General features: G+C 32.1%; 1 protein-coding gene across 1 annotated transcript in view; it reads right to left on the bottom strand.

Annotated features, from left to right (window-relative positions):
• LOC110039162 overlaps positions 1-10,596 on the bottom strand; it is a 53,298-nt gene that overhangs the window by 41,790 nt on the left and 912 nt on the right. The window lies entirely within an intron of this gene.

The following is a 10,596-nucleotide window of genomic DNA, read 5'->3' as shown; positions in this document are numbered from 1 at the left end:
GACGCTCTTTTTTACGCGGGGTTATTGAAAGAACTTTTGGGGTGTGGAAGAAGAAATGGGTTATCCTACGTGATATGTCCTCGTATCCATTTCCCAAACAAGTGCATATTGTGGTGGCTACTATAGCACTTCACAATTTCATCCAACAACATCCCTCTCGATCTGATATGCTGATGAAGATCAAATTATTGACTCTCCAGAACCTTCAGGATCTCTCGTTGTTCAATCATTACCTGAGGATGAGATCGAGTCGATTGAAATTGAAACTCAGGACGGTGAGGGTGCAACCGAGATGGCTACTTTGAGGGAGTCTATCGCAGTTGCTATATCTGGATGTTGATTCAGCCACGCTTTTTTATTTATTACATGTTCTTTTGGATGTATTTCAATGTAGTATGGATTTGAATTTTAAGGTTTTATTAAGAATTTCGCATCTTTATTTGGGATGTAATTCGTTATAGTATGGATTTGTATTTTGTTTTAAATTATTTATTTTGTTTTGCTTAGTTTTAGTTTTATTTTGTTTTGTTTAATTTTTGTTTAGTTTTTGTATGGATTTTCCTTTATTTTTATATATAAAGCTTAATTTAATTTTATGGTCTGACAGATTATATCTTTTGATTGTTTTATTTCACTAACAGTATGAGCTCGAGAATTTCAGGGACCACCCGAGTTGTGTTATGTTACTGCAGACTACCGGCTCCCTTACTCACATCACGCCAGCTGCTTAGCAATGGGAGACAGTTTTACGGTTGTCATAGGGGTGTTTCAGCAAGATGCAGTTTCTTCCGTTGGACCGACATTCCGACATACTCACATGCCGACAGTGATCGTGTTACGATGGTTTCCGAAGAGGACAGATAACGTCAAGTGTTTTAAATTGAACGTTTTAATATTTTTACTTGAATTATAATTGTATTTCTTCTTATTTTATTTGTTTTGATACTCACGAAGTGATGAGCAATGTATTTTAATTTTTGTACTTGAACTGTAATATTTTGAGATATCTATTTTATCTATTATTTTCCATAAATAATCTGTTGTGAAACTGCTTAACCAAACAGGGGCAGAATAGTCATTTATTCAACATCTCTCAGTAAGTTGTTCTGAATAAGCTGCCTCATTGTTCTGAATAAGCTGCCTGAATAAGCTGCCTCAAACAGCAAACCAGCTTATTCTGATAATCTGCAGATTATCAGAATAATCTGCTTATCAGCAGATAATAAATAATCAACAGCTGCCCCAAACATACCCTTAGTTTTATGCTTCTCTTTTAAATGTCAACATTCTGCATCATAAAATATTGCTAGTCTCACCACCATCTTATAAAATTTTTCTTTAACTCTAAGTGGTACATTTCTATCACAAAATAGGCATGATGCATTCCTCCACTACAACCAACCAACTTAAATTCTATTAATTATAACATCCCTATCTATATCACCATCACTTTGAACAATAGACCGAATTTGAACAATAGACCTGAGATATCTAAAACGTTCACACCTTTTAATGATTTGATCACCCATAGTTACAGCTCTGTCAGTAGAGTTAATACTACTAAAATTACATTCCATGTAATCAATTTTAGGTCTATTCAAATGAAAGCCTTTAGACTCCAATGTAGACCTCCATAATCCATATAATTTTACTTATTTATTCTTATCCACAAGAAAGCTATCATCAGCGAAAAGCATAAACTAAGGTGCATCCACCTATAAATGTCCAGTAAGAGCATCCATAACTAAAGCTAAAGGATATGGGCTTAAAGTTTATCCCTGGTGTAATCCAACTGAGATAGAAAAATACTTGGTCAATCCTCCTTATATTTGAACATAAGTAACAGCTCTAGTAAACATATCTTTAATGACTTGAATATAAGTCATATCAGCACCTTTCTTTTCTAGGACTCTCTAAAGAACTTCTCTTGGAACTTTATCATAAACTTTTCTAAATCACTCAAAATCATCTGTAGATCCTCACTACTCTCAATACTTCTCCATCAGACCTCTCAAATCGTTAAAAAATTTAAAAAAAAAACATATTTTTTCACATTAACTATCTTTTAACACTAGACACTACTGAAAACACGAATCGAGGAAGGGGTAAAAACCGTAGTGCAACTTCAACTCTATAATTCATAAATGACAAATTAAGAATAGAAGAATAAATTCATTCTAAAGGATTAACCTCATTGTTAAATCCTCAATTTTAAACTAAGGTGATCTTGCACCTTTATTACCAACAACCTAAACCCCATGGGGCCTCTAATAAAAATACAACCAAGAAAAAAAAATTAGAGTTTATAAGCCAATCATCGCTAATGACTTCACATGGCATGGAATGTATCCACGATCGCTGAAATGTAAACCTCCCCCAAGCCTACTCAAGTATACAAGACAACACAAAAGCAACTTTTTTTTGGGACAGATTTGACTTAATTTAGCCAAATTTCTTATGATGACATAGTTAAGATTTACTTAAATCTAGACTTGAGAATTCGCAAAAATGCAAAATCCTATAATTACTTATCCCTCTTGCTCAAGAGAGAATATTCTTGATTACTAAAATTGCTTGATCTAAAATAATTTGAACAGAATTTGAATAGATATTGAATAAGGGATGGGAGACCTACACAAAATCGTGTGCTTCTTCATCTTGAGAATATCAATAGACCCAATATGTTACGTAAAAGAGTTATATATAAGTAGTAAAATCCAAAGGCCTAATTAACAATCATGGGTTATCACCATTTAGACCATGATGAAAGTGGTTGTCAAACATATAATTCCGAAGTTAATGTTAACTTATTTACTTGCACAAGGCTTCATGTGTCAATTTCATTAAATAATTCAAATAGTAGTCATATGAAATTCAAAGGCGTTGAATAATGCTAATAAGAGCTCGGGAGTTTTATTTAGGGTCTGAAACATATATGCTAATGGACCACTTTAATATGTAGGGTCTGATTAAAGATTAGTATGGTCTTAATAGATGGGATTATAAATAGGCGACAAAAGTTTAGTTTGAGTTGGGGCTACCATCTATTAAAATGCCTATAAATAGAACATCTAACCTTACGTCGTAAAGTGGTCCATATAGCCTAACATTATAGATATAGTAGCCCAAATTTAGACTTAATTCCTATATTGATCAACTCCATGCCCTAACCAGCTTTATATCATTTTTTTTAGTAAATAAAGCTTTGAATAGTAAGTCATTGTGTCATACAAACATTTATTGCACCTAATGCATTTGTCAATATTTATTGAATTGGTCAAGTTTCATCTTTTTTACTTTTATATGTGTCAAACTTAGATGTGAATCTGAAGCAAGTTTCATAATTTTGCATGATTTTCACAGACGATTGTCAACATTTATGTCAAGCCATTTGAGGGTAAAAGATGTTTAATAACATCTTTATTGTCTTCTAAGGGATGAACCATGGCGGCGGTGAACAAAACGACTTTTTGGACACCCAAATCAAGGTCTCTTAACAATTGCATGGGTATTTTCTTAATAATGGCATTAAAATACCATATGTTTTGGCCTAACTCATATGTTAGTTATAAAGAAGTCGCTCTACGTGTAAATCAAAGAACAAATGAGAAACAAGAGACCTCATGCCAAACCAAAATCAACAATAGTGAGATAGCCTTCCAAACTCAAATAAATCAAAGATGATTTATACAAAGTTTGCACTTTAGTTAAAAAAGATTAATTGCTCTTTAATGGTGTGCTTGCTTTTTTTTCTTTACCAAGTGTTTTTTTTATTCTTTTTCTATTCTTCATGCCTATTTCGTAAATAGTTCCAAGAACAAAACCAACATTCAACATTGTTTTGGTGAGTGGCAAGCAATATTGGATTTATTGACATACTTAAAACCACTAAATAAGTACAATAGCAATCATTTAATACTGATTCAAGAATAATCACCAAACTATTGATCAGGTATAGCCATTGGCAAAAAAAATCACTCCTTACAGTTGAATCCAAGATCAACAACGGGAAAAAATATCTCAAACCAAACCAAAGATCAACGAAGAAGGGTGGTCCTCGCAATAAAGTCAAATCAAAGATCAACAACACTTCAATTTAGTTAAACTAAGATCAATGGCCCTTTCATTGAGCATGCTTATTTCCATCAATGGTAGTTGTCAAAAAATAAACAAAAATTATCAAGCATTTACACACAAATGAATCACTACATGCAAAATAGTCATGTGTTGGGATGTTAGTTTTTAGAGCCTCTAGAAGTGGACATTGTGGAGTTCGATACAATAATACAATCATGCTCAAGATCATAAGGTTGGCGGCTATTGAGAGCGAACAATAAAGAGATCGAACAGTGTTGCTGCAAGGACATAAGAAATCAAAGTTTTGAGTGATTGGAACAAGCCATTAAAAGCATGAAGAAATCAAACCTAAAGCGACAAGGAGAATAAAGGCAAGGACAGAATGAGAGATAAAGGTGAGTGATAAGTTGTGGTTAAGAGTAAGGGTATGCATTTGATTAATTTAGATGATTTGGATTACAAATCAACTAAACCAATTGGTTTTGGCTATGAAATTCAAAAATCAAATTGACAAAACTATTTTTCAAACCAAACTAAACCAATTAGGGTTTATGGTTCAGATTTTTAGCAGCCTGACTTCCCTGATTTTCTGCAGGTCCTTACCGCTGGAGGTGTAGCTGCCCCGCCGTCTTCCAAGCAGGTCCTTCCTGCAGTTTTTTGGCATTTGTTGCTTGCAGCAGCCCAACTTCCTGGTTTTCAGCAGTCAAGCTTCCTTGATTCCCTAAGTTACTTGCTTGGTGCCGCTACTCTGGCTTCCATTGCGATAGTAAGGGCACTGGATGGATATATGACCAAGCAAGGGGAGTGTCCAGTGATGGCCTCAAACCAACTTTCTATATCATCAATGCAGCGGTTTATTTAGTGCAAATGTTTCTGTGGTTGCTTATGTGGTGGAAGCCCATTCAAATCAGATTATTTTAGGCTTTCCTATTTTAGGAAAATCTGATTTGAATGGGGATAAAAAAATCAAATTTTCAGCACTCCAATAATCAAATCAGATTTTCAACCATCCGACTTTCTAGTTTTCAAGGGTTTAGGGTTTAGAGTTCAAAATAATTTTATTGATATGAAATAAGATATAAATAACTCTTACATAAATCCTATAATATAAATGATAATAAAAAGAAATAACATGAAAAAAGAAATAACATGAAAAGAAGATATATCACATAATATCTTCAATAATCAAATCATGTTAATTATTTCGCGATAAAAGAAATCACATAAAATAGGAAAGTCTAAAATAAGAATGAAAATAACTCATATTCTAAGGAAATAAATATACAATAGAAAAAGAAAGAACTCCTTAATCCAATGAAATGATTTATTCCTCGTAATTTCTCACATGAATAAATTACTCCTACAAGCTAACATATTCTCTCATAATTTCTCCTAGTATAACTCCTAACAAATACAATAGTCTATTCATAGCCAACATCTATCATACCAACAAGCTAACCTATTCTCTCGAGTTTTTCATGCAACTTGCTAACATTTTCTAGTTTCTAAGGTTATGTCTATGAACATGTATGTTACAAACATTAACGTTATGCCAATCTCATCTAAATATTTAATACAAAATAATCAAATTTTAATTTACATGGATTAAAAAAAAACACTTGAAGAAATGATGTAGGAGATCTGTTCAGTAAAACTATTCAAGGTGGCAATTTAGATGTTTGAGGTAGTATTGTAGACTTCAATCACCAACCAAGTACCTATAGGAATGTGGCCACAAAATGTGTCTACATTTTAAAATCCTCATTTTTTATTGCTATCATTCTTAAATTCTTTTTAAGTTAAATTTTATTGAGAAACATCCACCCATGCAATATGGTAAGCATTTAACAATATAATTAACAAAAGCACTCATATTTACTTGATTAGCTCATTTTATCTCCTTGTACAAGTAATGGTTTGAAGATAAATTCTAATGCTTGGCATTTTAGTGAAAATGCCCCAATTGGTCTTTTATCCATTTAGCTAATACAATTGTTTGTAGAACAAGAATCTCAATAAAGAGCTACTTAAAATGTCTTGCATATAGATAGAAGCAGTCCTCTAAAACTAATATGTCATTATCAGTAGCCTTATCACAATGATTTGGTTTCAACTTTATGATTCATAAAATTTTATTTATTTTATTTGAGTGTTACATAAGGTGTTAAATATATCTTCACATTTTTTTTAACAACTTATATCCATGTTAGCTCAATCCTACACATTCTCCTTAATAATACTTTAAACTAACTTTGCCTATGCATTTTCTATCCTTCGATGTATATGTCCATACAAACTAAGTAGATTTTCAACTATCTTCATTGCATACCACACGATCCACACCAACAATTTTTAATGAATTTTCAAATTTATCATACAAATTTGGTTAAGCATTAATCTTAACATTCTAAGTTTTGTCCCGAACAACTCAGATAATTCAGAATCAAACTAATAACTTTATCACATATTCATCTTAGCATTCTAATATTTTTCAGGCTCAGCTTGGCTATATTTCTTTTACAACCAATAATTCAAATTCATATAATATAACTAGCCAAAAATCACATTTATAAAATTTACTATAAATGACCATAATATTCTCATATTGTACCACACTTCTAAAGCATTTCTCCATTTTAACCACCCAAACTTAAATCTAAAAGTGATTTCTTATATCACATTCTAATTACAACATATCCAGAGTTCTTAAAGCCAGTAACACCTAAATATCATTCCATCTTCTAATCATACTAACTAATAAATTTTAATATCCACCTAGTAAAATAACATTAACAAAAAATAAATTTTTATCCTTCTATCAAAGTCATTTATCTATTAAATTCTTCTAGAATTGACAAACTACTCATTTATTGCAACAAACATTTAAACAATAAGAATCATGCATATGCAAAAAATATATGCCAAGGTACCCTATTTTGAAAATAGTAAGAATCTCCATAATCAATAAAAAAATAAAACCCAATGATAATTCTTTTGTAATCCTACTACAATGGGCATATGCAAAGAAAACAGGTAGTTAGCTTGATTTTATTTTGCTTGTACTCTAAATTATTTTTGGAATCAACAAATAAGAAATTTTATAAGGATAAATCAAGAAGTGCAGAGGTGATCTCCATAAGGGCAACATACTTGAGTGTTTTTCCTAAAAGAAACCTCAAAACTAATTTGTAATGCAGAAGCTTTCAGCATTATGTGATTGAAGGGTTCTCTATGAGATCTATGTATGATAATCTACAAGCATGAACATTTGAACATGTCATTACCCTTTTACAAATGGCTTTGACAAAAGTTTATGGAGATACAGACAATATGACACAACAAAATATGGTCCAATAAAAAGGGAAAAGATGCACAGGAACATAAAGTCCATACAAGTTTTACCTATTATCATGTCCCTTTGATATGCTAAGTTCAATTATTTTGAACTTGATGTAAGGCAAGCATAAATTATCCGTTGTAACTTAGTAATTTAGTTAAACTATAATTGTTTTATTTATATACTTTATTTTAATTATCAAAAGCAATTTAGCCAATAATCTGACATTTAGAATGAGTTTCATAATAGGTTTTATCTTGAAGGATCTTCTACCATAAACATTGGGATCCTGTAAAAACAAACTATCATAAACATTGGGATCCTGTAAAAACAAACTATAATATTGAACGAAACTTAATTACTTCTTCCCCATTGATCTCCAAGTTAAGCAAGAGAATTTCTTCCTCTCAAATAGCCAAAAACTCTCCTGTTGAAACAATCTACATCAATTAGTAATAGAGCTCGAGTTCTTTAATCAAAAGAACTGTAGATCGGAAATTTTCCACTGCTGCCAGCACTACATTCAATCACTTGCAACACATCCTACACTACAGTCACACATTCACATCCTGCTTCTCAAATCATCACGTTCAATCACAATATTGCACACCAACATTTAGCACTGCCATCATAACCTGCAATTGTAACTTTGTTTGAATGTGCTTCGCTTTCAATGCGCCTCATGGGCGCATGCAAATTCACATTGTTATTGCCCACAAAGTTTTCATTAATCCCAAAGTCACTCAACCGCAAACCTGCATCCATTTCTACACACCCATTACTCAATGCAACTTTCCTAATCACATACAATCACCTCACTTCACCCGCTCTCACTCAATGAAGCACTCAACATGGCATCCTACAATCCCACCACTGCTTCACCCTCAATTCACACATCTAGACCACGAGTCCCAACTCTCTTTATATCTCTCTGTCTTTCACCCATCTTGGTTTTTCCTCCCATCTTTGCTTTAATAGTTTGTTCTACCTCACTAGCTCCACTTCCTTGTTCACTCTTTCTCCAATACTCCACCCGAGCACAATTACAGCCTCTTATGTCACTTTTCTTTGATCACTCCATCACATAATATTATTTTCATCTCGCAACACTTATGTGAGTTCTTCATAATTATTTGAATCCTCTCTCCTCCCCCAAACATAAAGGCATGTTGTAGCCACTAAATGTCTCTAATTGTCTTCATATAATGCTTGATCTCTTTGTTATTGCTTAGGGAGACAATCATAATCACTTTAGTGAGCAATTCTGCATAAAGTTGGGTATTTTCCTATCTCATGGAATTAAAATTAATAATAATAATAATTTTATTAATCTCCTTCTCCTCTTAAAATCATTTATAGTGTTTGTTATGAAATATAGCAATAATATTACAAGTTCGATATCACAGTTCATCATACATCAGTCAATTGCATGAAAGCATTCACAATAAACTTGCTTTGAACTATAACAGCTATGATATACTACACGTGAATTAGATATATTGAATTCAAAACTAAATGATAAGGTAATAATTAGTCTCAAAAACAAACTACGAAAATATCTAAAAATTTAAAATTCTAAAAAATTCTACTATAGCCCCAACTCTTAATGTATTAGACTTAATTTTATAACATGAACTAGCAACCAATGCATTAGATTCTTCTCGCATTTACACCATTTGTCTAATTTCACAACAAAAAGATAATTTGCATATTACTCTGAATGTCATAATAACCATAATTTTTGAACTATTATTGGAGATAAAATCACGTCCACTACTTATGATGAATAGTAAAATTAATTTTCATGGAGAAGAAATGTATTTTCATGTGATTATTTATGGATATTTCTAGCAAAATCCAAATATTGTGCATGAATCTATCAAAAACAAATGTAAACACTCACATTGAAGTTAAGCTTTTTCAAGTTAGGCATAATTGATAAAACCCTACTTCTCCGCTCACTCTTATGAGCAACTCTCACGCAACTCTTGGCCTTCTGGTTCATTAACTATTATAACTCTTGTCAGTGGGGCAACAAACCTTCTTCATAATTTTTTGTTTGCATTCTTTGTTATATTTAATAGCTCTTCCCTTCGAGGTTCTACAATATCGCCATTGTTCCCACACCACCTCTAAGCTCTAGGTTCTATTCCAATGTGTTTTTTTAAATTGTGGTTTTTTTTATTGGAATGTGTTGTTGAATAGCGATCTTTTTAGATTTTTCTATCACAAGTATATTGTGATTTATGACACACATCCTCCTCTACTATTAAGAGCCTATAATTTTTTATAATCAATGTAAGTTACTCTGAGCGTTGCTTTGCTTAGTAGCCAAGAATTCCAAAGGAAGCTTTCAATTATAAATGGGGGCTTATTAAGGCTTTTACAAAAATCCAATGTTCTAAATACAATTCCCGTTGAATGCATTATTCCTTACACTTCTAATAATCAAATTCTTGACCAAGTGCATGATTTGAACATTTATGGGGGAAGTTATCTCCTTGCAACTGCATTAACCTTGATTTCTTAATTTTTGGCGACTTATTTACTTTTACTTGGATGTGACTGATTTTACTTAAATTTGATACAAGTTGGGTTTCAACGAGCGTGTATTTCAAGTATTAAAAGGCTTTTTCAACTGTAAATTTATATTCATTACGTCGTATGAATTGATTGCTTTCCAATTTTTGGGTTTTGTCAAAGTAGGAGTGGTCATCAAAACTATAAGTTTTTTACTTGCTAATTCTTTTACGCTTGTTGCAAGTTTTTCGTATTTCATAATATAAAATCATTACGAATGGTTAAACATAAGATGGCCTACATCAATAAATTTTATATTAATCTAATTAAGGAAAATAAATATATAAATAAAGCTAAGCAATTTAATACCATCGTAATGCTAGGTTTGCCTGATCCTGAAAAAAAAAACTAGGAGTCAAGAATCACTGTTCCTAAACTATGTTGTTCACAGTCACATTACACAAGAACATGTCAATCCATGAACTATTAGCCAACAAAATACAATTTATAGGGAGATGACCAAGCCTTGACCATGAATAAATAAAAATTGACACCACCGTAGAAGTATAAACCTGAAAGATCAAGCATCGAAGCTTGCTAACTATAATGTTAATTCAGAAAGAAAGATAACACAATTGGCAGGCTAAGCAGGGATGCTTAGA

The sequence above is a fragment of the Phalaenopsis equestris genome, unplaced genomic scaffold (genome assembly GCF_001263595.1).
Source record: "Phalaenopsis equestris unplaced genomic scaffold, ASM126359v1 Scaffold235604, whole genome shotgun sequence".
NCBI classification, from domain to species: Eukaryota; Viridiplantae; Streptophyta; class Magnoliopsida; order Asparagales; family Orchidaceae; genus Phalaenopsis; species Phalaenopsis equestris.
Note: the sequence above shows the minus strand (reverse complement) of the source record. Positions and strands in the feature narration are given on the sequence as shown.